Here is a 26144-nt window from a genome sequence, read left to right as displayed (position 1 = left end):
AACTGTACTAGCTTCCTTAACAACAAAAAAATCCAGTGAGATATTCACCTGATATAAAAGTACCCACAATTTCTTTTTTTTTTTTTGGCCACGCTGCTTGGCATGTAGGATCTTAGTTCCCCAACCAGGGATGGAACCCGTGTCCCCTGCAGGGTAAGCACGGAGCCTTAACCACTGGACCGCCAGGGAAGTCCCCCCCCTTACAATTTCTTATACTACCTCTTTTTCATTGTTCTTCCTTGTCTTCAAAAGAACAAGAAGGACAGGATAGGAAAGATAGCACTTAGTTTTTCATGGAGAATAATTATGAAAAATCATGCCTTTCTGTGGTAGCCCTTAATGTTTAAGGACCAGGAAATGAAATATCCCATTATTACACAAACAGAACCAACTTATATAAATAATGAAATCACTCACGCTGTGAGGCCTGGAGTATACTCCATTCTCTGTTGTTTGATTTGCATAAGCGAAGATTATACGTTCGTATGTCTTGAGAATGAATGATGGATAAATTTGAACCACCAGAAGGATTTTTCATCATAGCTGAAGCCATTTTATAATGTAGAAATTCCTTTTTCCTATATTAAGTAACGAAAGTCCATTCTTGAGAATATGTTGTCCAACAACTAAAACACTCTCAGGATCCGTTACTTGCTTGTGATTTATACTGACTCCGCCTTCCGTTATCATCCGATACCCTCTAGGACCGTCTGAAACGGCGTTTGCTTTGCAGCATGTATTATCCAGGACGCTTGTTCCAGGGTTCACCTGGTATAAAAACTCGGCCAAACTCACACCACCTGGGTCTTCAGCCAAGTGTGCACGCTAGGCCGGTTCAGCAGCGTGGCCGCGCGGAAGTAGCCGCCCGCTGCCGCTAAGAAGTCCACCAGGTGCTTCTTCTGATATCACGCCGAGCTGTACAGCACCGCGCAGCTGTCCCGCGTCAGCCAGTTAGTGAGCAGCTGCTGGTGATCAGCAGCCTAGAGCGCCCGGCGCAGGGCGCGCACGTTGTTTTGCACGCGCTTTGAGTCCAGGGCCTTGTGCGCCCAGGTACCGCCGCTCCGGTCTCCCAGGCGCGCGGTGGCACCTCCCACCGACGCGCTCGCTTTGTGGCCCTATCAGTGGAAGTGAAACAGGCCCAACAGTGCCAGCAGATGCCCCAAAGGAAGCGAGTCATGGGGTCGAAGGTGCAGTAGATGGTCTGGGGAAAGTTGCCCGCCATACCACCGTCCAAGAGCTCTGGGAGCCCTGTCTTCGTGCCCCTCTCTGGGAAGAACTCCTTGAACAGACCCGGAGACTTCGGCACCTCCAGCAACCCCCGAGCGCCCGAGTTGGCCTCACGCAGTACCAGGGGAAGACTCTTGACCCGCCTGTGGTACCAAACCACCACCTCGGGAAGTACACCGCGATTTGGGTGCCGCCATCTTCCTTCCTGGTGACCTAGTACAAGAAAGTGAGTATAATTCCCCGTGCTATACAGTAAATCCTTGTTGCTTATCTAGTTTATGTATATTAGTTTGTATCTGTTAATCCCATACCCCTAATTTGTTCCCCCCCACCTTAGTAACCATACATTTGTTTTCTATGTCTGTGAGTCTTTTCCTCTTTTGTATATAAATTCATTATTATTATTATTATTTTTGGTGGTATGCGGGCCTCTCACTGTCATGGCCTCTGCCGTTGCGGAGCACAGGCTCCGGACGCGCAGGCTCAGCGGCCATGGCTCACGGGCCTAGCCGCTCCGCGGCATGTGGGATCTTCCTGGATCGGGGCACGAACCCGTGTCCCCTGCATCGGCAGGCGGGCTCTCAACCACTGCGCCACCAGGGAGGCCCTGTATTACTTTTTTAGAGTTGACGTATAGGTGATATGATGTAGTATTTTTCTTTATCTGACTTATTTCACTAAGCGTATTATCCTCTAGGCCCATCCAGGTTGCTACAAATGGCAACATTTCCCTTTTTAAAAAAATATATTTATTTTTTTATTGGTCTTTTTTTCATGGCTGAGTAATATTCCATTGTATAAATACACCACATCTTTTTAAGCCAGTTGTCTGTCGATGGGCACTTGGGTTGCTTCCATGACTTGGCTATTGTAAATAGTGCTGCTGTGAACACTGGGGTGCATTATCTTTTTGAGTTAGAGTTTTTGGTTTTTTCTGGGTAAATACCCAGGAATGGAATTGCTGGATCATATAGTAACTCTATTTTTTTTTTTTTTTTTTTTAGTACGCAGGCCTCTCACTGTTGTGGCCTCTCCCGCTGCGGAGCACAGGCTCCAGACGCGCAGGCTCAGCGGCCACGGCTCACGGGCCCAGCCGCTCCGCGGCATGTGGGATCTTTCCAGACCGGGGCACGAACCCGTGTCCCCTGCATCGGCAGGCGGACTCTCAACCACTGCGCCACCAGGGAAGCCCAGTAACTCTATTTTTAGTTTTCAAAGGAGTCGCTACTGTTCTCCATAGTGGCTGCACCAATTTACATTCCTGCAGCCAGTGTAGGAGGGTTCCCTTTTCTGCACGCCCTCTTCGGCATTTATTATTTGTAGACTTTTTTTGATAACCGTTTTGACTGGTGTGAAGTGGTACCTCATCGTGGTTTTGATTTGCATTTGTCTAATAGGTAGTGATGTTGAGCAGCTTTTTATATGCCTGTTGGCCATCTGTATGTTGTCTTTGGAGAAATGTCTATTTAGGTCTTCTGCTTTATTATGTTGAGATACGTTCCCTCTGCAACCACTTTGGTGAGAGTTTTTTTTTTTTAATCATGAATGGATGTTGAATTATCATCATACATATATAAGATCCAGAAATCTTTGAAGTTATGTGTGGCAGAATAAAAACATCAACAATATGATGTTGATAACAATCTTAATCATGAGAAAAATAGACCAAATTGTGACTTCTTTTGCTAATATACATTTTCCAGCTCTCAAAAAAGTGTATGGCCCTGTGTTCACTGGGTAGTTTGGCTTGAAGCCCACCATGGTGTTGCATGGTTATAAAGCAGTGAAAGAAGCCCTGATTGACCTGTGAGAAGAGTTTTCTGGAAGAGGCAGTCTCCCTGTGTCTCCAAGAGTTAATAAAGGACATGGTAGGTGTGCGTGTGCGCATCTTCCGCGTTGGTAGTGAGGGTGGGGAGGATGGAAAAGAGGAATTTGAAGAGCCCCACAGCAGGGCTGGGTCCATCTGCCAGGCTGCCAAGTGTCAGCTCACTCCTCCTTCCCTAGGGCCTCCCTCCTAGTTTCTGTTTCTCCTCCTGGTAGGAATCCTCAGCAATGGAAAGAGATGGAGGGAGATCTGGCGCATCTCCCTCATGACACTGTGGAATTCGGGGTGGGGAAGAAGAGCGTTGAGGACCGAGTTCAAGAGGAAACCCACTGCCTTGTGGAGGAGTTGAGAAAAACCAGTGGTGGGTGATGCTGTGCTCTGTCACTCTCACCTTAACAGACTGCTGTCTTCTCCAGTGACATCCTAGGAAACATTTCAGGGACAGCCACATCTTTCTTATGGGTCATGGCTGTCAGCCCTCCTGTGGAGCGGGGAGAGAGAGGAGAGAGCCTAGAGGGCTTTTGTGTATCCGTGCTTGTTGTGTGTGTACACCCACTGTGGTGCATATAGTGTGGATTAAAGGTCATTTAATCCTATCCTGTCCTGAATTTTTGTTTTCAAATCATTAGGTCGTGAAGGTGGAAGGTGTTGAGTCTCGTTTTTTTCTGGCATTAGAGAATAATGTTTTTTTCCCATAGTGTAAATGTGGGTTATGTATTCCAGAACATTCATCAGGTGGACATGGTGGGAATGACCTCATCACACCCTTACGGAGCGTGAAACAAATGACATGTGCTTTCACTTAATTGGCCTGTATTTGTATGGTCGCCTCACGCACAGGTCTGCGGGTTTCTTCTGAGACCCATTGCCTACTGTTCTGGCCAGTAATGATAATTGTCTATGGTTTTAATTGCTTAGGTATCCCTTAGTGCAGCCCTCATCAATTGTGATTTCCTTATAAATAACTGTTTTAAAATTAGCAGCTTCAGTTACTTAATGTTTCTCCCTATTTCCAGTGTTGTTTTATATATTTTAAGAAATAGATGCTGTGGCTTAATCCTGAACATTCCACAAATACCAGGTTATAAAATGATTTATTTAAACAGATTTCAACTATTATTAATAACTCATTACCCTGCCTTCCCTATTAGTTTCTTCTGTTTTCAGCTTTCTTTATACTCCCCTCCCCCATTATTGATATAATAATCATGTTTTCTCTTTTCTCTTCTTTATGATACTTTGACATTTTGGGGGACTTGCAGACCCAGGGAGCAACTGCCTCTCCCAGGGTTAGCTGATTCTGAGATAGAGCATCGCATCTTGTGTGTGAGCACTCCTTTGATTTTCAAACCAGCCTATCCAAAGCCGATACCCCCAGGAAACCTCCTTTATGAAACCCTCACACGCCAAGCCAATATTCTCCCTGCCCTAAATCAACCCAGGGCCAGTTACAGGACAACTAGGGACCACCCCTGGGGCCTAGAGCCTTCTGAAATTACCCAGACTATCCAGTCTTAAACTTACTGAGCATACCTCCCCAGCCTTGCTCATTTCTTCCATGAAAACCCCAGTAAAGGCTTTTTGGCCCATGCTCTCCCCTTGTTCCTTCTGCCTCCCGACTGACCTTGGTGCTTCCCCATGTGGCCTTGTGTAGGGTGCCCCCTCCTCTTGGGAAGTATGAGTAATAAACTATCTTATCATCTCCTGATCTGTTGGCCTTACCATCTGAATAAAAGTAAAACCCAAGTAGATTTTAAAACAATTGGATGGTAATTGGTAATTTTTTTACCAATTTTGGTACTTTGGTAATATTTTACCCCTTACTGTCAGCTGTACTGACCTATGAAGTGCTTGTTAAGATGGATCTTATTTTCCGTCTGAATTCCAAATTACCCTACTTTGTAAGTCTCTCTCTCAAGTGAAAGGAAAGATTAAAAATCAGATTTTAGCTGTCACACGCACAGAAATCTTAAGGCCTTCTCAAATTATCCCCTACCTTCTAAAGTAAGTTTTTCTGCAAGCTTAGTGCCTTGGCATGCTTCGGCTGAAAAGGAGCCTGGCATACAAGCACTTAACTAAATAGGTTCCTGTTACTTAATTCCCTATCATTTCATCACAACACTTTGATTCAAGTCACCCTTAATTACATGTATGATGTGATTTGGTTTTTTTGCATATAAAGTTTATCGATCATCCGATTATAGCAATTTCAGGTAAATATTGACCACTAAAAAAGAAAACTACTTTTCCTCTGCTTTAATGTATTTGTCTGTAAAATGATGGACTTCATCTAAATTCAAATTTAAAAATTTGTAACAACATATGGTATTCCGTTGATGGCTATATGTAGCAATATCCCAGAATTCCACAAGAGGGCGTGTTCTGTCCAAATAAATTAAATGTGAGGCTTGATGGGTGATGAGGGACACTATTTCTTAGAGCAGGATGTTCCTCCCCACACCTCCTCTCCATACTGCAATAAAGAAACAACAGGACTCCACTTCTCAATTTAATCTTTCTTGTTTGCCCTGTGAATTGTTTGAAATGCAGAATTCTTACCTATTTTTATTTTAGGCAGACAAATCTATCTTACAATTCATGTTCATTTGTGTTAGTTTTCTTCTCGTACAGCATGAACAGCTTTTGCTTTTTCTCTTTGTACCATCAAACACCTGACTTTTTCCATAATCTTTCTCTCTTTAATCTTTTCCTTTCCTGATTCTACAAGTTGTTCCTTCAACTATTCACTATATATAAAACGTTTCCAGGTTCCTAACTATTGCTTCCTTCCTACGTCAGTGCTTAATTGTCTATAGGTTTACCAGACAGACGTGATTTTGCACTGATAGATAACCTGAATAATTGTCTTTAAAAAACTGACCCTTAAAATTTTTTCTGTTCTTTCGCTCTTCAAAATAACCAGCACCTTGACTCAAGGCAGTGATGTAAATGGAGTATTTGGAGAACTATTATTAAACAAACTAGGATGGAATGGTCAATTCATGTTTGTTTTTTTTTAACATCTTTATTGGAGTATAATTGCTTTACAATGGTGTGTTAGTTTCTGCTTTATAACAAAGTGAATCAGTTATACATATACATGTGTCTCCATATCTCTTCCCTCTTGCATCTCCCTCCCTCTAACCCTCCCTATCCCACCCCTCTAGGTGATCACAAAGCACCCAGCTGATCTCCCTTTGCTATGCGGCTGCTTCCCACTAGCTATCTATTTTACATTTGATAGTGGATATATGTCCATGTCACTCTCTCACTTTGTCCCAGCTTACCCTTCCCCCTCCCTGTATCCTCAAGTCCATTCTCTAGTAGGTCTGCATCTTTATTCCTGTCTTGTCCCTAGGTTCTTCTGACCATTTTTTTTCCTTTTTTTTTTTTTAGATTCCATATATATGTGTTAGCATATGGTATTTGTTTTTCTCTTTCTGACTTACTTCACTCTGTATGACAGACTCTAGGTCCATCTACCTCACTACAAGTAACTCAATTTCGTTTCTTTTTATGGCTGAGTAATATTCCATTGTATATATGTGCCACATCTTCTTTATCCATTCATCTGTCAGTGGACACTTAGGTTGCTTCCATGTCCTGGCTATTGTAAATAGAGCTGCAATGAACATTGTAGTACATGACTTTTTTAAAATTTTATTTTATTTTTATTTTTGGCTGCGTTGGATCTTCGTTGCTGCATGTGGGCTTTCTCTAGTTGCAGCGAGCGGGGGCTACTCTTGGTTGCTGTGCGCGGGCTTCTGAGTGTGGTGGCTTCTCTTGTTGCGGAGCACGGGCTCTAGGCGCGCAGGTTCAGTAGTTGTGACACATGGGCTCAGTAGTTGTGTCTCACGGGCTCTAGAGCGCAGGCTCAGTAGTTATAGCACGCGGGCTTAGTTGCTCCACAGCATGTGGGATCTTCCTAGACCAGGACTCGAACCCGTGTCCCCTGCATTGGCATACGGATTCTTAGCTGTTGCACCACCAGGGAAGCCCCACATGACTCTTTTTGAATGATGGTTTTCTCAGGGTATATGCCCAGTAGGGGGATTGCTGGGTCGTATGGTAGTTCTATTTTTAGTTTTTTAAGGAACCTCCATACTGTTCTCCATAGTGGCTATATCCATTTACATTCCCACCAACAGTTCAAGAGGGTTCCCTTTTCTCCACACCCTCTCCAGCGTTTGTTGTTTGTAGATTTTTTGATGATGGCCATTCTGACCGGTGTGAGATGATATCTCATTGTAGTTTTGATTTGCATTTCTCTAATGATTAATGATGTTGAATATTCTTTCATGTGTTTGTTGGCAATCTATATATCTTCTTTGGAGAAATGTCTGTTTAGGTCTTCTGCCCATTTTTGGATTGGGTTTTTTGTTTTTTTGATATTGAGCTGCATGAGTTGCTTGTATGTTTTGGAGATGAATCCTTTGTCAGTTGCTTCATTTGCAAATATTTTCTCCCATTCTGAGGGTTGTCTTTTGGTCTTGTTTATGGTTTCCTTTGCTGTGCAAAAGCTTTTAAGTTTCATTAGGTCCCATTTGTTTATTTTTGGTTTTATTTCCATTTCTCTAGGAGGTGGGTCAAAAAGGATCTTGCTGTGATTTATGTCATAGAGTGTTCTGCCTGTTTTCCTCTAAGAGTTTGATAGTGTCTGGCCTTACATTTAGGTCGTTAATCCATTTTGTCAATTCATGTTTAAGGGAACAGTGATGTGTTGATTTTAAGCATGCTTAAATTTTTGCTGATAGGGAAATTTCTAGGTAGATATTGCTTCAGAGATTCTAAAATTATCTGTTACCCACAACAGAGTTTTATATTTATATCTTAATAGTGTTTTATAAATCTTTTCAATTCTTGAGGGTCACCCTGTGACCCCACTTTCATCCTGGGCTGTGCTCCCTGCAATGTGATCTGCTCCATTATTTTCCAGAATCGTTTTGATTATACAGATCAGAATTTTCTTAACTTGCTAGGAAACTTTAATGAAAACCTCAGGATTTATGTGCTCCCCATGGATCCGGGTGAGGTCAGGATCCTCTCTTCCTGAGAAATCGTTTATGCTCTTTTCTCTCACAAGTCCAAAATTCTATATGGACCAAGCCATGAAGTGAATGTTTGAAAACTGGACATTTTGGATATTACAATGTGGTAACTCTGGGAATCAGATTCTCCCCTCTCTTTGTTTTGTTTTTTTTTTTTGCTTGCTCCAGTTTTTTTTGTTTCTTAATTCCCTGACCAGGGATCAGACCCCTGCCCCCTGCAGTAGAAGCGTGGAGTCTTAACCACTGGACTGCCAGGGAAGTCCCTATAGTTTTTTGTTTGTTTGTTTCTTTTTTTTTTTTTTTGCCTTCCACAAGCTGTAGCTATTTGTTTATTTAGTGACTTTTCTAAAGTATTTTTGCAAAGTCTCTTTTTTTTTTTTTTGCCTTGTGTGGTCACTGGAATCTCTGTTCCTTTAGCTTACGTTCAGCTAGTGTTTGGAGAGAGATGTCCTTTTTTTTAGGAGTGATAGATCTTTCTTTTGCTTTTCTTTTTTTTCATTCTTTTAAATTGAATGAAAGGGTCTTTAAATTCTGTATTGCTTTACAATTTTCAAAAGTTTCACACACATGATTTCGTATAATCCCGTAATAACCCTTTTTCCCTCACTACCCCTATACTGCCCCTCCCTCCTTCCCTCTCCCTTCTGATAACCACTAGTTTGTTCTCTATCTGGAGTCTACGGATATTGATATCTTTGAATGTGAGGAGGCAAAAAGAAAACAATGATGAAGAGAAAGAGATGGGGGGAGAGAGAGAAAGGAAGAGAGGAAGGGGGGAGGGAGGAAATAACTCTTCCAGATTGGCTCTGTGCATGTGTGTAGCTTTCTAAATTTTTCAGTATACAGGGGTGCTTTTGAATGTCCTAATTTCCCAAAGGCACTCCCTCCGCAGCTTTTCTTCCTGGTGTTTGACGCTCTGTTGTACGCCTTAACTGTAATATTTTGCCCCCGGTGGCTGTGGGCTGTTCATTAATCTTGCAAGATTTTTGAGACATCCCTGCTGCATTTCCACTCTAGGTTAGATGAAACAAAAACAAGTGCCTGTGTCAGTCTGTCAGGTGGCCCCAGACAGGTTAGAACACAGAAACACAGTCTTCGTGACTGAGGTCTGCTCTGGTCCCTCTGGAACCAGGAACCAGGCTCCCATACCACAAGCTGCCCTTGTTAAGACCACTGCCAAGCCAAGGATGGAAGTGGGACAAGGGCAAAAAAAAAAAAAAAGGACAAAGAAAAAACAAGCCACAGATCTTTGCTGCCATTTTTTAAGTAGATTCTGACAGTTTCTGCTTGATTTTCTGACATTTTTTGTAGAGGGATAGGCCTTTAGAACTGTCTACTGCATCAGTTTTGCTGATGTTATGCTGTAAGTGAGTGTTTGAACACAGCAGTCCTGCCTTACTGTCATAGAGTGAACATCTGGGAAAGATGGCTGAGCCGTTATTTTACGAAGAAAAGAAATGCCTGAGTATAAAGCTGGAATTCAAGCCTTGTTGGCTCCCTGGCCAGTGGTTTCTCCACTACCCCCCAAAGCCCAGTTTCCATAAACTACTTTGGTGACTGCCCAAGAGGATGGCCATAGCACTCAATGGACATCCAGGTCCTTGCTGAAAGGTTTCCATTACCCACAAGGCTTATCCTCAAATATGTAGTGATTTCTTCATCATGTTACTTAGCAGAAATATCCTAATTTAGGAAGGAAGAGAATATCTCTTTCAAGGAGGGACAATGTTTATGAACAGAGGTGCTGCCAGGGAACACTGACTAGGGCAGGGGTGCTTGTTGCTTCAGTTGGGATCCTAGCTGACAGCGTAATTGGGCTTGGGATGACCACATGGTTGGTTCTACGGTGTATGAATCATAAACAGACACCACAGTTTTGCCCTGTGCTGAGCTGGTATGTCCTGTACTCTGCCTAAATAAAATCACATAACATTAGAAAAGTCACTTACCTGCTCTGGTGCACAGCTCCTTTATCCCTAAAATGCTGAGGTGGGTTTCGTGCCATTTTTGCACCCCTCTGAGTTATAATATAGGGATTCTACTTGTGAGGCTGCTTGATAGTAGTAGAAACGGCAGGGAGTGGGTCTGTGCTCAGTCTCAGGTTATGCAAAATTCCTTCACCTCCGCCCTCATCTACAAAATGTGAATCATAGTAATTCATCTTATTCTGTGTTTCAAGGTTGTAAGGAAGAATTAATTTAAAAAATGAGAGAATTGATATAAATATGCTTTAATGTCATAAGGTTGATGTATGAGTATAGGAAATTGCTATCAACTTTCATCATCTGGTCAGAGTTTTCTCCCTTAAATACTCTAGCAGCATGAAGAATTATTTTACATGTACACTATAAAACGCTTCTCCTGAAGAAAGAGACCATATTTTATTCACTTCAGTTTTTAGCCAGGGCTTGGCATATGATAGATATGTCTTCAATATGTGTTTTTAGTTTAATAAATATATTTTTAAAATCTTTAAGGTCTGCAATAATTTCCCTGCCCTCATGGACTATCTCCCAGGGAGTCATAACAAAGTACTTAAAATTTTTGCTTATGTAAAAAGCTATGTTTTGGAGAAAGTAAAAGAACACCAAGCATCTCTGGACACTAACAGTCCTCGAGAGTTCATTGATTGTTTCCCGATCAAAATGGAACAGGTAAAATATTAATGACAGATTGGTTGTCTGTTTGCCTGACTTTTTTTGTTCATTGACTAGTTCTGTACTTATTAGGGATATTTAAATGGTTACGGATGAAATGCTTGACCAGCACTTTGGGTACTTATGTGTGCATGGATCTGGATTGAGCATCAAAGGAGATTTAAAATTGAATTGTTAAATAACAATACATGGACCCTGTTCGTTAGGTACTAATAGGCTACCTGAGGAGAAGGAGAACATATGTCTCAGGTGAAATGGAAATACAAACAAATGAGAAATACAAAATACTGAGCTATAAAAGGAAGGTGGATGTGATCATTTCACACAGCATGTGGGAGAGTGAGAAGGAAGGGCTTAGCCTGGGTGGGCTTCCTGAATGTCCTGAGGTTTGATGTAGATCTTCAAATATTTGCAATAAGTCATAGGGGAGGGAATTTCAGGTTGGTAGAATGGTGTCATGAGAGGTTCAGAGGTGTGTTGTGGTAAAGAGACTAGATGGATGGAAGAGAGAAGCCTTAAATGAGTGTAACCAAAAGTAAATTTGGACAGATGTGGAGTGGGAGGTTGGTGTCTGTCAAGTAACTGTAAACGTGAATGTTGGCAGGAGAAGTTGTGATTTGATCAGGTAGATGTATGAGCCAGAACAAGAGTAGAATGCAAATAATTACTGGGGAAGATTATCCAGCTGCCAGCAGAGTTTCTGAGCACTTTTATGACCTTGAAAAGAAATCCTGTATGCTTTAGGAGTCACCCCCTTTCCTCCCCAACCTCCCCAGCTCTAAACATTTCCAATCTACTTTCCATCCCTATAGATTTGCTATTCTGGACATTTCATATTAATGGAATTATACAATATGTATGATAACATCTTTTGTGTCTAGCTTCTTTCACTTAACAATGTTTTCAAGGTTCATTGATGATGTATCATATATCAGTACTTCACTCCTTTAAATGGTTGAATGATATTTCAGTGTGGATATACCACATTTTATATATCTGTTTGTTGGTTGATGGACATTTTGGTCACGTCGCTTTTTGGTTATTATGAATAATGTTTCTGTGGACATTTGTGTACAGGTTTTTGTGTATACATATGTTTTAATTTCTCTTGGGTATATACCTAGTGGTAGAATTGTTGGGTCTATGATACATTTATGTTTAACCTTTGGAGGAAGTGTGGCAGATCAAAGGCTTAATGTAAGAGCTGAAACTATAAAATTCTTAGAAGAAAACTTGTGCATAAAATTCCACCATTTTATATTCTCATCAGCAGTGTATGAAGGTTACAATTTATTCACATCCTTGACAGTACTTCTAATTATCTGTCCTTTTTTTTTTTTTTTTTTTTTTTTGCGGTACACGGGCCTCTCACTGTTGTGGCCTCTCCCGTTGTGGAGCACAGGCTCTGGACGCGCAGGCTCAGCAGCCATGGCTTACGGGCCCAGCCGCTCCGCGGCATGTGGGATCTTCCCGGACCGGGGCACGAACCCATGTCCCCTGCATCAGCAGGCAGACTCTCAACCACTGCGCCACCAGGGAAGCCCTATCTGTCCATTTGATTCTAGCCATCCTAGTAGGTGTGAAGTGGTCTTTCCTTGTGGTTTTGATTTGTATTTCCCTGATGGCTAATGATGTTGAGCATCTTTCATGTTCTTGTTGGCCATTTACGTATCTCTTTGGAAAATGTCTATTTCAGTGCTTTGCCCATTTTTGAATTTGGCTGTTATTATTTTTTAATTAATTTTTATTGGAGTATCGAGTAGAGTTCCCTGAGCTATATAGTAGGTTCTCATTAGTTATCTATTTTATACAGAGTATCAATAGTGTGTAAATGTCAATCCCAATCTCTCCATTCATCCCACCCCCCCCTTTCCCCCCTTGGTGTCCATACATTTGTTCTCTACACCTGTGTCTCTATTTCTGCCTTGCAAATAAGATCATCTATACCATTTTCTAGATTCCACATATATGCGTTAATATACGATATTTGTTTTTCTCTTTCTGACTTACTTCACTATGTATGACAGTTTCTAGGTCCATCCACATGTCTACAAATGACCCAATTTCGTTCCTTTTATGGATGAGTAATATTCCATTGTATATATGTACCACATCTACTTTATCCATTCCTCTGTTGATGGACATTTAGGTTGCTTCCATGTCCTGGCTCTTGGAAATAGTGCTGCAATGAACATTGGGGTGCATGTGTCTGTTTGAATTATGGCTTTCTCCTGGTATATGTCCAGGACTGGGATTGCTGGGTCATATGGTAGTTCTATTTTTAGTTTTTTAAGGAACCTCCATACTGTTCTCCATAGTGGCTATATCCATTTACATTCCCACCAACAGTGCAAGAGGGTTCCCTTTTCTCCACACCCTCTCCAGCATTTATTGTTTGTAGATTTTTTTAATGATGGCCATTCTGACGGGTGTGTGGTGATACCTCATTGTAGTTTTGGTTTGCATTTCTCTAATAATTAGTGATGTTGAGCATCGTTTCATGTGTTTGTTGGCCATCTGTATGTCTTCTTTGGACAAATGTCTATTTAGGTCTTCCACCCATTTTTGGATTGGGTTGTTTGTGTTTTTGATATTGAGCTGCATGAGCTGTTTCTATGTTTTGGAGATGAATCCTTTGTCAGTTGCTTCATTTGCAGATATTTTCTCCCATTCTAAGGGTTTTCTTTCATCTTGTTTATGGTTTCCTTTGCTGTGCAAAAGCTTTTAAGTTTAATTAGGTCCTATTTGTTAATTTTTGTTTTTATTTTTAAATTGTTGAGATGTAAGAGTTCTTCAGTGTTATAGATACAAGTGCCTTATGCGATATATGATTTGCAGACATTTTGTCTCACTTTATGGGTTGTCTTTTTACTTTCTTTTTAAAATTATTTTATTTTTATTTTTATTTTTTTGCAGTACGCGGGCCTCTCACTGTTGTGGCCTCTCCCATTGCGGAGCACAGGCTCCAGACGTGCAGGCTCAGTAGTTGTGGCACACGGGTCTAGCCGCTCTGTGGCATGTGGGATCTTCCCGGACCGGGGCACGAACCTGTGTCCCCTGCATTGGCAGGCGGACTCTCAACCACTGCACCACCAGGGAAGCCCTATTTTATTTTATTTTATATATTTTTTGGCCATGCCATGCAGGCATGTAGGATCTTAGTTCCTTGACCAGGGATTGAACCCACGCCCCCTGCATAGGAAGTGTGGAGTCTTAACCAGTGGACCACCAGGGAGTCCCTGTCCTTTTACTTTCTTGATAGTGTGTTTTGAAATTCAGAAGTTTTCGATTTCATGAAATCCAATTTATTAATCTTTTTCTTTGGTTGCCTGTGCTTTTGGTGTCATATCTAAGAAACTGTTATCTAATCCAAGGTCACAATGATTTCCTCAAGGTTTTCTTCTAATAGTTTTATAGTTTTAGCTCTTATATTTAGGTCTATGATCCATTTTAAATCAATTTTTGATAATAGTGTGAGGTATGGGTCCAGCTTCATTTTTTTGCATGTAGGTGTCCAGTTGTCCCAGCACCATTTGTTGAAAAGACTATTCTTTTCACATAGAATGATCTTGGCAACTTTGTTGAAAATTAGTGGTAAATGTGAAGGGTTTACTTTTGGACTCTCAATTCTATTCCACTTGTCTATATATCTTGCTCTTTGCCAGTACCACACAATCTTGATTACCATAGCTTTATTGTAATTTTTAATATGGGAAGTGTGAGTCTTCCAGTTTTGTTCTTCTTTCCAAGATTGTTCTATCTATTCTTGGTCACTTAAATTTCCACATGAATTTTAGGACAATCTCATCAATTTCTGCAAAAAGCTAACAGTGATTTTGATATGGATCGTGTTGAATCTGTAGGTCAGTTCAGGAGTAATGCCATCTTAAGAATACTAAGTCTTTCAATAGATGAACATGGGATGTATTTCCATGTATTTAGTTCTTCTTTAATTTCTTTCAGCAAGGTTTTGTACAGGCTAACTTACTTTTGATAGGCTATGTGTACATAACCACTGATGCTTCAAATTCACTTGAACAGATGGAAATAATAATAATGGTTTATAAGAACTCTGCTCTCCTTCTTGGCCTCAGAGTAATTTTGAGTTGAAAAGGTTAGAAAACTGTGTGAAGTTGATGTTACCAATGAGGATGACTACTTGTATCTACCAAGTACAACTGTCGATAGGGTTGTCTGTCTTAATGGTGTTGGGTTACATAATATTGGGCATGCCACAGGTCATTTGGGGATTATAAGAGCCTTATTAAATTAGTGCTGGTCTAGAGGACTGGATAGGAAGAAATTATTTTTTGGTTTGTTAATGACCTCTGTAGTCATTATTTCAGATTGTCCCATTGTTATTTTCAATTTTGAATCACATACATCCCTCATCTAAACCAACCTTAGTTGTCCCTGTGAAGGGCTTTTACTCTCCCAACTTCTGACTTGTGAGAGCTTTATTCAGTCACTTCCTGACCCTTAGCATCTGTACTTGTTTCCTAGACCAAGTTGCCTATTGCCTCATATCTTGGAATACAGTAGTGGCCAGCCCCGTTTTGTCTTTGTGAATCCATTCTCTTTCTCTATAATCTATTCTAGGATGTGCTGCCATGTTAGTTTTTGCACATTTTCAACTTCATAATGGGTCTTTAGGCAACACAGAATCCACATAAATTCTTCAGTGGGAGAAGAGAATTGCAAACTCTTGATTCTGGCTTATAATGGTTTTCAAAATATAGCTCTAATTTGCTCATTTCTATCAATTAAGATTGTGTTTGCCTACCAATAAGAAAAAAAATTAACAAAGGCTTAAAGAAACAGTGGGTTTATTTATCTCACATAGAGAGAGTCTCATGTTGGGCAGTCCAGAGCTAGCCCTGAAGTATCATGGACTCAAGTGCCTTCCATTTTTCTTCAGCATTCTTAAGTATATAGGCTTCATCTTCATGCTCAGATACTCATGTTCCAAGATGATGTCTACACCACCTTCACCTTCATATCTGTGTTTTGAGTATGAAGAAAGAAAGGGAGAAACTGGCATCAGTAGGCCATTGGTAAGAAGTGTGTTGCTTGGCCAATGTAGCTGCAAAAGAGGCTTGGAATGAAATTTTTAGGCAAGCAAGGGAAAAGGAGTAGGTAATGAAGATTGTGTCAGCCCAATCCGCACACTTTGCCATACCGTACAGTTGTTGTTTTAATACTGCACTCCAGTGTCTAAGTTTGCTTAGCTTTATAACAATGTGTGTTATTTTGGATTGACTGTAATTATATATGCTGTCAAACTGTCAGATAATTACATCAGATAATTCCTAGGAAAAGCACAATCAACAGATGGAGTTTACTTTTGAAAACTTGATAGCCACTGTAACTGATTTGTTTGGAGCTGGGACAGAGGAAACGAACACCACACAGAGAGATGGGCTTCACCTCCTGCTAAAGTGCTGAGAGGTCACGGGTATGAGCAAGATGGTGGGCAGAGTGAATTTCAGAGAAGATATTGGGTCCTCCATCTTATTTCTCTTAGAGAAGCTTTATTTTTGAAATTTCTGTGCCACCAGCTATAAGTTTAAGATTAAAATATTTTAAAAAGGTTAAAAGTGAGACAAATTTGTACAATAGGGGAGAAAGACTGAGAAAAGTGAAGACAGTGTGAGCAATAGCAAAGGCAGTAAAGCTATGGATTTCATCAATAAAAAAATCTGGATAAGTGTCTGGACTTCATGGGAAGGGATTTGCAGCAGGCACAGCCAGCATAAATTGGCCTAGGATTGAATATTAGTTTTCTTAAGAAGAGTCCACTTTGAATGGTAGGTATGTTTTTGCAGAAATCTTTCCTTATTCTGAATATGCAGCATTCTAATGCTAGGGTAGGGAAGATGGGAACTATATTTGTTGAAGTATAACATCAATTCTAGAAATTTGGTAAGAAAGGCTGAGAAAATTTCCAGTCTGGGAAGTTCTTTACAAGGTTAGATTTAGAAAAAGATCTATGCTATTTAGACAAAAGAAGTGCCTAAAGGAATTTTTTCCCTTTTTGAACAACTTTATTTTTTCCCATTTTCTTGAGATATAATTAACAAATATAAATTTATATATTTAAGGTGTACAACATGATTTCATATTGTGAAATCAAATTGCAAAATGATTTCCACAATCAAGCTAATTAACTACTCTTAGCAAAGTTCAAGTATACAATACAGCATTGTTAACTATGCTCACCATGTTGTATTGATACTTTAGATCCCCAGAACTTGTTCATATTATAACTGAAAATTTGTACCCTTTGACCAACATCTCCCCATTTCCCCCACCCCAGCCTCTGACAGCCATCCCTCCACTCTTTGTTTCTATGAGTTTGACTTTTTTATATTTCACATATAAGTTAGATCATGCAGTATTTGTCTTTTTGTGTCTGGCTTACTTTTTCTTAGCATAATATCCTCCAGGTTCATTCACGTTGTTGCAAATGGCAGGATTTTCACCTTTATTGGCTGAATAATATTCTGTTGTATACATCATCTTTTCTTTATCTGTTTATCCATTGATAGACACTTAGGTTGTTTCCATATCTTGGCTATTGTGAATAATGTTGCAGTGAACATGGGAATGCAGATATCTCTTTGAGATACTGATTTCATTTCCTTTGGATATATACCCAGAAGTGAAATTGTTGGATCGTATGGTAGTTCTGTTTTTGATTTTTTGAGGAACTTTTATGCTGTTTTCCATGATGGCTGTACCAGTTTACATTTCCATCTACAAGGTATAAGGGTTTCCTTTTTTCTACATCCTCACTAATACTTGTTATCTCTTGTCTTTTTGGTAATAGCCATACTAACAGGTGTATGGTGATGTCTCATTTCCCTGATGTCGAGTACCTTTTCGTATACCTGTTGGCCATTTGTACATCTTCTTTGGAAAAATGTTTATTCAGGTCTTTTACCCATTTTAATTGGGTTATTATTACTGTTATTATTATTAGCTATTGAGTTGTTTGAGTTCCTTATATAATTTGGATATTAACACCTTGTCAGATGTATTTCACAAATATTTTCTCCCATTCTGTAGGTTGCCTTTTCATTTTGTTGGTTGTTCCTTTTCCTGTGTAGAAGCTTTTTTATACTGATGTAGTCTTACTTGTTTATTTTTGCTTTTATTGCCTGTGTGTTTTTTGGTGTCATATCAAAAATTATTGCCAAGACCATGTCAAGGAACTTTTCCCCTATGTTTTTTACTAGGAGCTTTATGATTTGAGGTCTTACATTTAAGTCTTTAAACCATTTTGAATTAATTTTTATCAATGGTGTAAGATAAGGATCAAATTATATTCTTTTTTATGTGAATATCCAGTTTTCCCAGCACCACTTATTGAAGAGACTATCATTTTCCCACTGTGTATTCTTGGCACCGCTGTCAAAGAGAGTGACTGTAGATACCTGGATTTACAGATCTTTCGCAACTTACAATGGGGTTACATCCCAGTGAACCCATTTTAAGTTGAAAATGTTATATGTCAAAAATGTGCTTAATACATCTAACCTACTAAATAGCATGGTTTAGTTCAGCCTACCTTAAACATGCTCAGAACACATACATTAGTCTATAGTTGGGCAAAATCACCTGCCACAAAGTTTATTTTATTATAAACATTGAATATCTCATGTAATTTATTGAATACTGTACTGAAAGTGAGAAAAAGAATAGTTGTATGGGTACAGAATGTGGTTGTAAATGTATTGGTTGTTTATCCGCATGATTGCATGGCTGACCGGGAGCTGTGGCTTGCTGCTGCCGCCCAGCATTATGAGAGAGTATCATACTGCGTATTGCTAGTCTAAGAAAGGACCAAAATTCAAAATTCCAAGTACAGTTTCTACTCAATGCATATGGCTTTTCTACCATTGTAAAGTGGAAAAAACTGTAAATGGTACTGTCATAAGTTGGGGACCATCTGTATTTCTGCTGTATTCATTATGTTCCATTGATCTATGTGTCTGTTTTTATGCCAGTATTCTACTGTTTTTATTACTGTATCTTTGTAATATAGTTCAAAATCAGAAATTTTGGTGCCTCCAGCTTTGTTTTTCTTTCTCAAGATTGTTTGGTTTGTTCAAGGTTTTTTTGTGGTCCCATATGAATTTTAAGATTCCTTTTTCTATTTCTGTGAAAATGTTATTAGAATTTTGATAAGGATTACATTGAATCAGTAGATTGCTTTAGGTAATGTGGACATTTAGAGAATATTCATTCTTCTAATCCATGACTGCAGGATATCTTTTTATTTGTGTTCTCTTCAATTCTTTTTAATCAGTGTTTTATAGTTTCTGATGTACAGATCTTTCACCTCTTTGGTCAGATTTATTACTAAGTGTTCTATTCTTTTTGATGGTTTTATAAGTGGATTATTTTTATCATTTCTCTCTCAGATAGTTCATTGTTAGTATATAGAAACATAACTGATTTCTATACACTGAGTTGTATCTTGCTATTTTACTGAATTTGTTTATTAGTTCTAACAGTTTTTGGTGTAGTCTTTAGGATTTTCTATATGTAAGATCCTATCATTGTAAATAGAGACAATTTAACTTCTTCCTTTACAAAATGCATGCCTTTATTTTTCTTGTCTAATGCTTTGGCTAGGACTTCTAGTACTATGTTAAATAAAAGTGGGGAGAGTAGGCATCCTTTTCTGGTTCCTGACCTTACAAGAATAGCTTATAGTAATATTAATGAAAGAATTATATTTGCTTAATTGGAATAATATCAGAAAACGCCTTTTGATAAAAATCCATCAATGTTGGTATAATTGGGTTAAAATATTCCTTAATAAACTGAGAGTTAAAAGGTTCTGGCTCAAAAGAGCAGGAACAAAATGGTGGGGTCATAATTTCATGTACTATTTGTTTCCCACTCACACTGGATTAAAAACATCATGCTATACATTTCATTTGGTCTCCAATATTCATTAAAAATTATAAATGGTTTTAAATAAATACTATTATACAGCTAATATATTTAAAAAAAAAAGAATAGCTTTTAGCATTTTACCTTTTTTTTGGTTAACCATCCACTCTTCCCTTTACTTATTTATTTATTTTAAAATTAAATGCTTTACTGAGGTAACATTGGTTTATAACATTATATATGTTCCATGTGTACAACATCACATTTTGTATACACTGCAGTGTGCTCACCACCAAAAGTTTAGTTTCCATCCGTTCACTGTACAGTTGACCCCCTTTACCCATCTTGCCCTCCCTTCACTCTGCTTCCCTTCTGGTAACCACTACTCCGTTCTGTGTATCTATGTTTTTGTTTTTGTTTTGTTTGTTTGTATATTCCACATGTGAATGGAAGCATACAGTATTTGTCTTTCTCTGGCTCATTTCACTTAGCAAATACCCTCAAGGTCTACCCATGTTGCAAATGGCAAGATTTCTTTCTTTCCTTCCTTTCTCCCTCCCTCCCTCCCTCCTTCCCTCCCTCCCTCCTTCCCTCCTTCCCTCCCTCCCTCCTTCCCTCCTTCCCTCCTTCCCTCCTTCCCTCCTTCCTTCCTTCCTTCCTTCCTTCCTTCCTTCCTTCCTTCCTTTCTTTATCTCTCTCTCTCTCTCTCTTTCTTTCACTGAGTAGTATTGCATTATATATATACCACATCATCTTTATCCATTCATCTGTTTATGGCCACATAGGTTGTTTCCATATCTTGGCTATTTTAATGCTGCAGTGAACATAGCGGTGCATATATCTTTTTAAATAAGTGTTTTCATATTTTTTGTATAAATACCCAGAAATGAAATAGCTGGATCCTATAGTAGTTCTATTCTTAATTTCATTAGAAATCTCCATACTCTTTTCCATAGTGGCTGAACCAGTTTACATTTCCACCAACAGCATATGGGGATTTCTTTGTCATTGACTTTTGGCAGTTTTAATATAATGTGTCTTGGAGAAGGTCTTTTTGCATTGAGGTAATTAGGTGTTCTCTTAGCTTCACACACTTATATATCCAGTTCCTTTCCCAGGTTTAGGAAGTTCTCAGTTATTATTTCTTTAAATGAACTCTCTGTTCCCTTCTCCCTCTCTTCTCCTGTGGGATACCCATTATCCTTATGTTGTCCTTCCTAATGGATTCCAATAGTTCTTTTAGAATTTCTTCAATTTTTTTTTAACACCCTATTTCTCTCTCCTCTTCAACCAGAATCATGTCTAGATTTCTATCTTCGGGCTCCCTAATTCTCTCTTCCATGGGATGCCCTATTTCCAATGCTTTATAACAGCGGTCCCCAACCTTTTTCGCATCAGGGACGGGTTTCGTGGAAGACAGTTTTTCCACGAACGGGGGCAGTGGGTGATGGTTCAGGCAGTCATGTGAGTGATGGGGAGCGATGGGGATCGGCAGATGAAGCTTCGCTCACTTCCTGTTGTGCGGCCCAATTCCTAACAGGTGGCCCAGGGGCTGGGGACGCCTGCTTTATAATGTGTTCTTCATCTCATTTATTGCATGCTTCAGCTCCAGATTTTTTTTTTTAATGTTTCAGTCTCTTTGGTAAGGTCTTCTTTCTATTCATTAATTTCGTTCCTTAGCTCATTGAACTGCCTATCTGAGTTTTGCTGTGTCATGTTGAGTTTGAGTTTCTTCACAACAGCTCTCTTGAATTGTCTATCAATTAGATCTCAATATTCTGTAATTTTCAGTTTGGCTTCTGGAGAATTTTTATGCTATTGTTACGATGGTGCTTGATGAGTTGTTCTTCTATTGGTGCATTTGAAGTAGCAAACACCTTTCTTCCTTAGGTAAAGGTGCTTTGTCTTTCTTTTAAACTTGTTTCTAACAATTCAACAGGCTTGTAATTGGAGGCCTTTTTGTTTGTTTTTAGTAGATGACACTATAACACAGGTTTTTGGTTTCTCTTACTTCAGCTGCCTCTGGCTATATTTGAGAATTGGCACTTTCCACCCCACTGCCTTTGCCAGAGGTGTTGTTCGGTGCCCTCATTGTCACTGGTGCCTTGCTGTTGCTGGTGTCACTGCTATTGCTGGCATTGCCACCTGGGGCACCAGAAAGGCAGGCACCTTGCCCAGGGTCGTCTGTGCTGTGGGCTTCACTGCCGAGGGGGGAGGGTGGGAGTTGGAGGGCAGTTGGAGCTATGGTCACCTCTGCTGCATTAGGGGTTTTCAGGTTCATGGGTGCTGCTGCTGTGGGTGGGAGGGTGGGGGTCCAGAGTTGCAGGTGCTTCCACAGCTGAAGGGACAGAGTCACAGGTCCTGCTGCCACTTCTCAGTTCCCTGTGGCTGTGGGTGCTGTTGTGACTGGGAGGTCAGAATTGTGTGCAATGCCCCCCCCCCACCGCTACTCCTGGATTCTCTGGGGCTGTGGGCTTAGATGCCATGACTGGGTGCCAGGATCTCAGGCATTGCCTCACCTGTTCCCTCCATTCTGCCTCCTCTATGTGTTCCAATCCACCCACCTTTAAATGTAGAGATGTGTGGAATTCTCTGGCATCCTCATGTGTTGGGCAGAGTTCCCTTTGTTGAGTTATGGACGTTGAACTGGTTGTAGATTGAAGGTGGGGACAAAGGGAGTGTCTCACACTGCTGTAATGCTGATGTCACTCCCCTCACCGTTGAGTATGTTAGCCCTGGGCTTGTCATATATGTTGAGAGACATTCCTTTATTTTGTTGAGATACATTCCTTCTATACATAATTTGTTGGGAGGAGTTTTTATCATGAAAGGATGTTAAATTTTGTCTAATGTTTTTTCTCCATCTATTGAGATGACAGTATGATTTTTATCCTTTATTCTATTAATGTGGTACATCATATTTATTGTTTTGCATATTTTGAACCATCCATATATCTCAAGGATAAATCTGGCTTAATCATGGTGTGTGATCCTTCTTTTTTTTTAAAATTCATTTTATTTATTTATTTATTTTTGGCTCTGTTGGGTCTTCGCTGTTGTGCGCGGGCTCTCTCAAGTTGAGGCGAGCAGGGGCTACTCTTCATTGTGGTGCGCGGGCCTCTCACTGCAGTGGCCTCTCTTGCTGCGGAGCACAGACTCCAGGCACGTGGGCTTCAGCGGTTGTGGCTCATGGGCCCAGCAGCTGTGGCTCGCCAGCTCTAGAGCGCAGGCTCAATAGTCGTGGCATATGGCTTAGTTTCTCCACAGCATGTGGGATCTTCCCGGACCAGGGCTCGAACCCGTGTCCCCTGCATTGGCAGGCGGACTCGTAACCACTGCGCCACCAGGGAAGCCCGGTGTGTGATCCTTCTAATGTGCTCTTGTATTCAGTTTGCTAGCATTGTGTTGAGAATTTTTGCATCTATGTTCATCAGGAATATTGGCCTGTAATTTTCTTTTTTTGTACTTATGTCACACTTCAAAAGGAATTTTATTATTCCAGAAGTCTGAGTCCAGAAAAATGGTGTTTGCCGTAAGAATTTCCTTTCAGGGCAATAGGTTTAACTTTTATGAACAATTTTAAAAAAAATTATCTTTAAGCAAATTATGTTTTTCTAGGTCAGAACCCCATTGAAATGATGATAAATTAATTACAAATGAGAGTTATTCCTGAAGAGTCAGGAGATCTCATGTAGGAAAATGGAGGTTTCATAGAGGGTGCTGGTTACAAGGTTTAGAAAACATCTATTTCAAAATGGACTAGGTGGATAAAGCAGTTGGGAGAGGAGACACCAAGAACAAAAGAGAAATGATAAATTGAGGCTTCTCAGTAATTAGAAAATTAATTACTAAGAGTTTGAAACATCTGCCTGAGCATTTGCAATAATTCTAAATTGGCATCTAAAAATTAGGAATTGAAATACGTGTTAAAAGACCAAGAATGTACAAAAGAGTCAACATAATCATAGTTGTCTTACTTGTACAGTATTTACATAGTCATAATGATATAAACAATGAATAGTGATATAATAAAAAATTGATATAAATATATTGCAGAAAATTGAGTGAGGGGAAGTTGTGCATGTGTGTGTGTGTGTGTGTGTGTGTGTGTGTGTGTGTATGTGTATGTATGTATCTGTTTGTGGGTACTTATTTTGTATGGGGTGGTGGTTGAGATGTAAGCCCTCATCTCACTTACCAGAAAGTCATTATACATTGTCTAAAAATGGATAACTCAGGAAATAAAAGTAGTAATTTTTAAAATAAATTTATTTTATTTATTTTTTTATTTTTGGCTGCATTGAGTCTTCATTGCTGTGTGCAGGCTTTCTCTAGTTGTGGCAAGTGGGGGCTACTCTTCATTGCGGTGTGAGGGCTTCTCATTGCGGTGGCTTCTCTTGTTGCAGAACATGGGCTCTAGGCATGCGGGCTCAGTAGTTGTGGCTCGCAGGCTCTAGAGTGCAGGCTCAGTAGTTGTGGCGCACGGGCTTAGTTGCTCCACGGCATGTGGGATCTTCCCGGACCAGGGCTCAAACCTGTGTCCCCTGCATTGGCAGGCGGATTCTTTAACCACTGCGCTACCAGGGAAGCCCTAGTAATTATTTAGAAATATGAAATTTAAATTTCAGAGGAAACTGCTAGAATGCTTCAAAGTGGCCACCTTTGGGAGGAGTATGAGGATTAAAGAAGATAGCATTCAAAGTTGCAAATAAATACACAACACGTGTACAGTCACACAAACCATACATACATATACATCAGTTACAGAATTTGATTTTTAAAGTGAAATTAATACTTGATTCCTGTTTTTTCTTTCTGCGAGGACAGTAATTTCTTGAGTTCATAATGTAATATTTAGGAAGCCGGAAAAAGGCAAGTTCCTGGTGCAAAGGTTGCTCTGCAGCATAATTTGGGCATCGGAGGAGCAGTAGTGGTCACGCTGTACAAGATGGGTTTTCCTGAAGCTGCTGGTTCTTTGAGAACTCATCAAATTGAGGCTGCTCCAACCAGCTCTGCAGTTGATGGATTTAAGGCAAATCTTGTCTTTAAGGAGACTGAGAAGAAGCTTGAAGAGGAAGGGGAGCAGTGTGTGAAGAAAATCGGTGGTATTTTTGCCTTCAAGGTGAAGGATGGCCCTGGAGCTAAAGAAGCCACCTGGGTGGTGGATGTGAAGAATGGCAAAGGATCAGGGCTCCCTAACTCAGATAAGAAGGGTGACTACACAATTGCAATGGCTGACTCCGACTTACTGGCTTTGATGACTGGTAAAATGAATCCTCAGTCGGCCTTCTTTCGAGGTAAATTGAAAATCACTGGCAACATGGGTCTGGCTATGAAGTTACAAAATCATCTTCAGCCAGGCAAAGCTAAGCTGTGAAGAACTCTCTTTGCTTAACTTTGAAAATCAAGATGAGATGTATAGATATATGTCCATATATTTCATTGTCAGAGCTTAGATTGAAACTACACATTGGCAGATAGCGTATTTGTTTTTAAATGGGTGTGACCGATCCTGTTTTTCCTAAGCTCTGGGTGACTAGAACCTGATGGTATACTACTGCGTACAACTGTGCATTACAAAGTTAATATGGTAATTATGGTTTGGGGTAGCATAAAATTAGGAATAGCAAAATCCAAAAACTATGTAAACAAAAGCTCTCATTTTGCTTATAAAGTATATCTGACGGGCTTCCCTGGTGGCTCAGTGGTTGAGAGTCCGCCTGCCGATGCAGAGGACACGGGTTCGTGCCCCGGTCCGGGAAGATCCCACATGCCGCGGAGCGGCTGGGCCCGTGAGCCATGGCCGCTGAGCCTGCGCGTCCGGAGCCTGTGCTCCGCAAAGGGAGAGGCTGCAGCACTGAGAGGCCCGTGTACCGCAAAAAAAAAAAAAAAAAAAGGATATTTGAGGATTATTCTGCTGAAGACTCAATTTAAGTTTTCCTTGGGAGAACTAGGGAAGAAACAATACCAGTAGCTGGCCAGTAATTAGTGTTGTGCACTTAATGACCTTAATCTGTTTTCCACTGATAATTTATAAAATTCTGTACTGGGATGTTTTTTTAAAAAAATCTTTACAGTTTTGCATTTCATGCCATCAAAACAGTATTTTCTTCCCAAATCAAAGAAATATGATCAAGGCTGGGGAGAAAAAATATATAGCTGAAAAAAGGCCTATTTTTTAAAACAAAAATATTTTTAAGTGAGTTTCCTTCTTGGAAAAAAATCAATGTATTAGAATCATAAAACACTGTTGTTAAAAATAATTGAACAAATAAAGTTTGCTTTGAGATAAACAGTTTTCAAATTATAATCTCGTATTAATTTAATTAAATTTGTAAAACTCTCCTTCCTTTGTTATAATTTTCCCTTTTCATATGTTTAGTTGAACAAGGCACATTTAATTTACCTTCCTAGTTTTGTTTTTTGTTTTTTTTTTGCGGTACGCAGGCCTCTCACCGCTGCGGCCTCTCCCGCTGCGGAGCA

The 26144-nt window shown here is 40.0% G+C and overlaps 3 pseudogenes; 2 read left to right on the top strand and 1 right to left on the bottom strand.

Moving 5' to 3' along the window:
- The window catches only part of LOC136136000 (cytochrome P450 2C18-like), a 45804-nt pseudogene that overhangs the window by 9224 nt on the left and 10436 nt on the right, over positions 1-26144 (top strand).
- LOC136136526 (tyrosine--tRNA ligase, mitochondrial pseudogene) lies at positions 538-2595 on the bottom strand (annotated as a pseudogene).
- On the top strand, positions 24526-25038 carry LOC136136239 (sterol carrier protein 2 pseudogene; annotated as a pseudogene).

The sequence above is a fragment of the Phocoena phocoena genome, chromosome 16 (genome assembly GCF_963924675.1).
Source record: "Phocoena phocoena chromosome 16, mPhoPho1.1, whole genome shotgun sequence".
Classification (NCBI taxonomy): Eukaryota; Metazoa; Chordata; class Mammalia; order Artiodactyla; family Phocoenidae; genus Phocoena; species Phocoena phocoena.
This window is presented reverse-complemented; position numbering and strand designations above follow the sequence as displayed.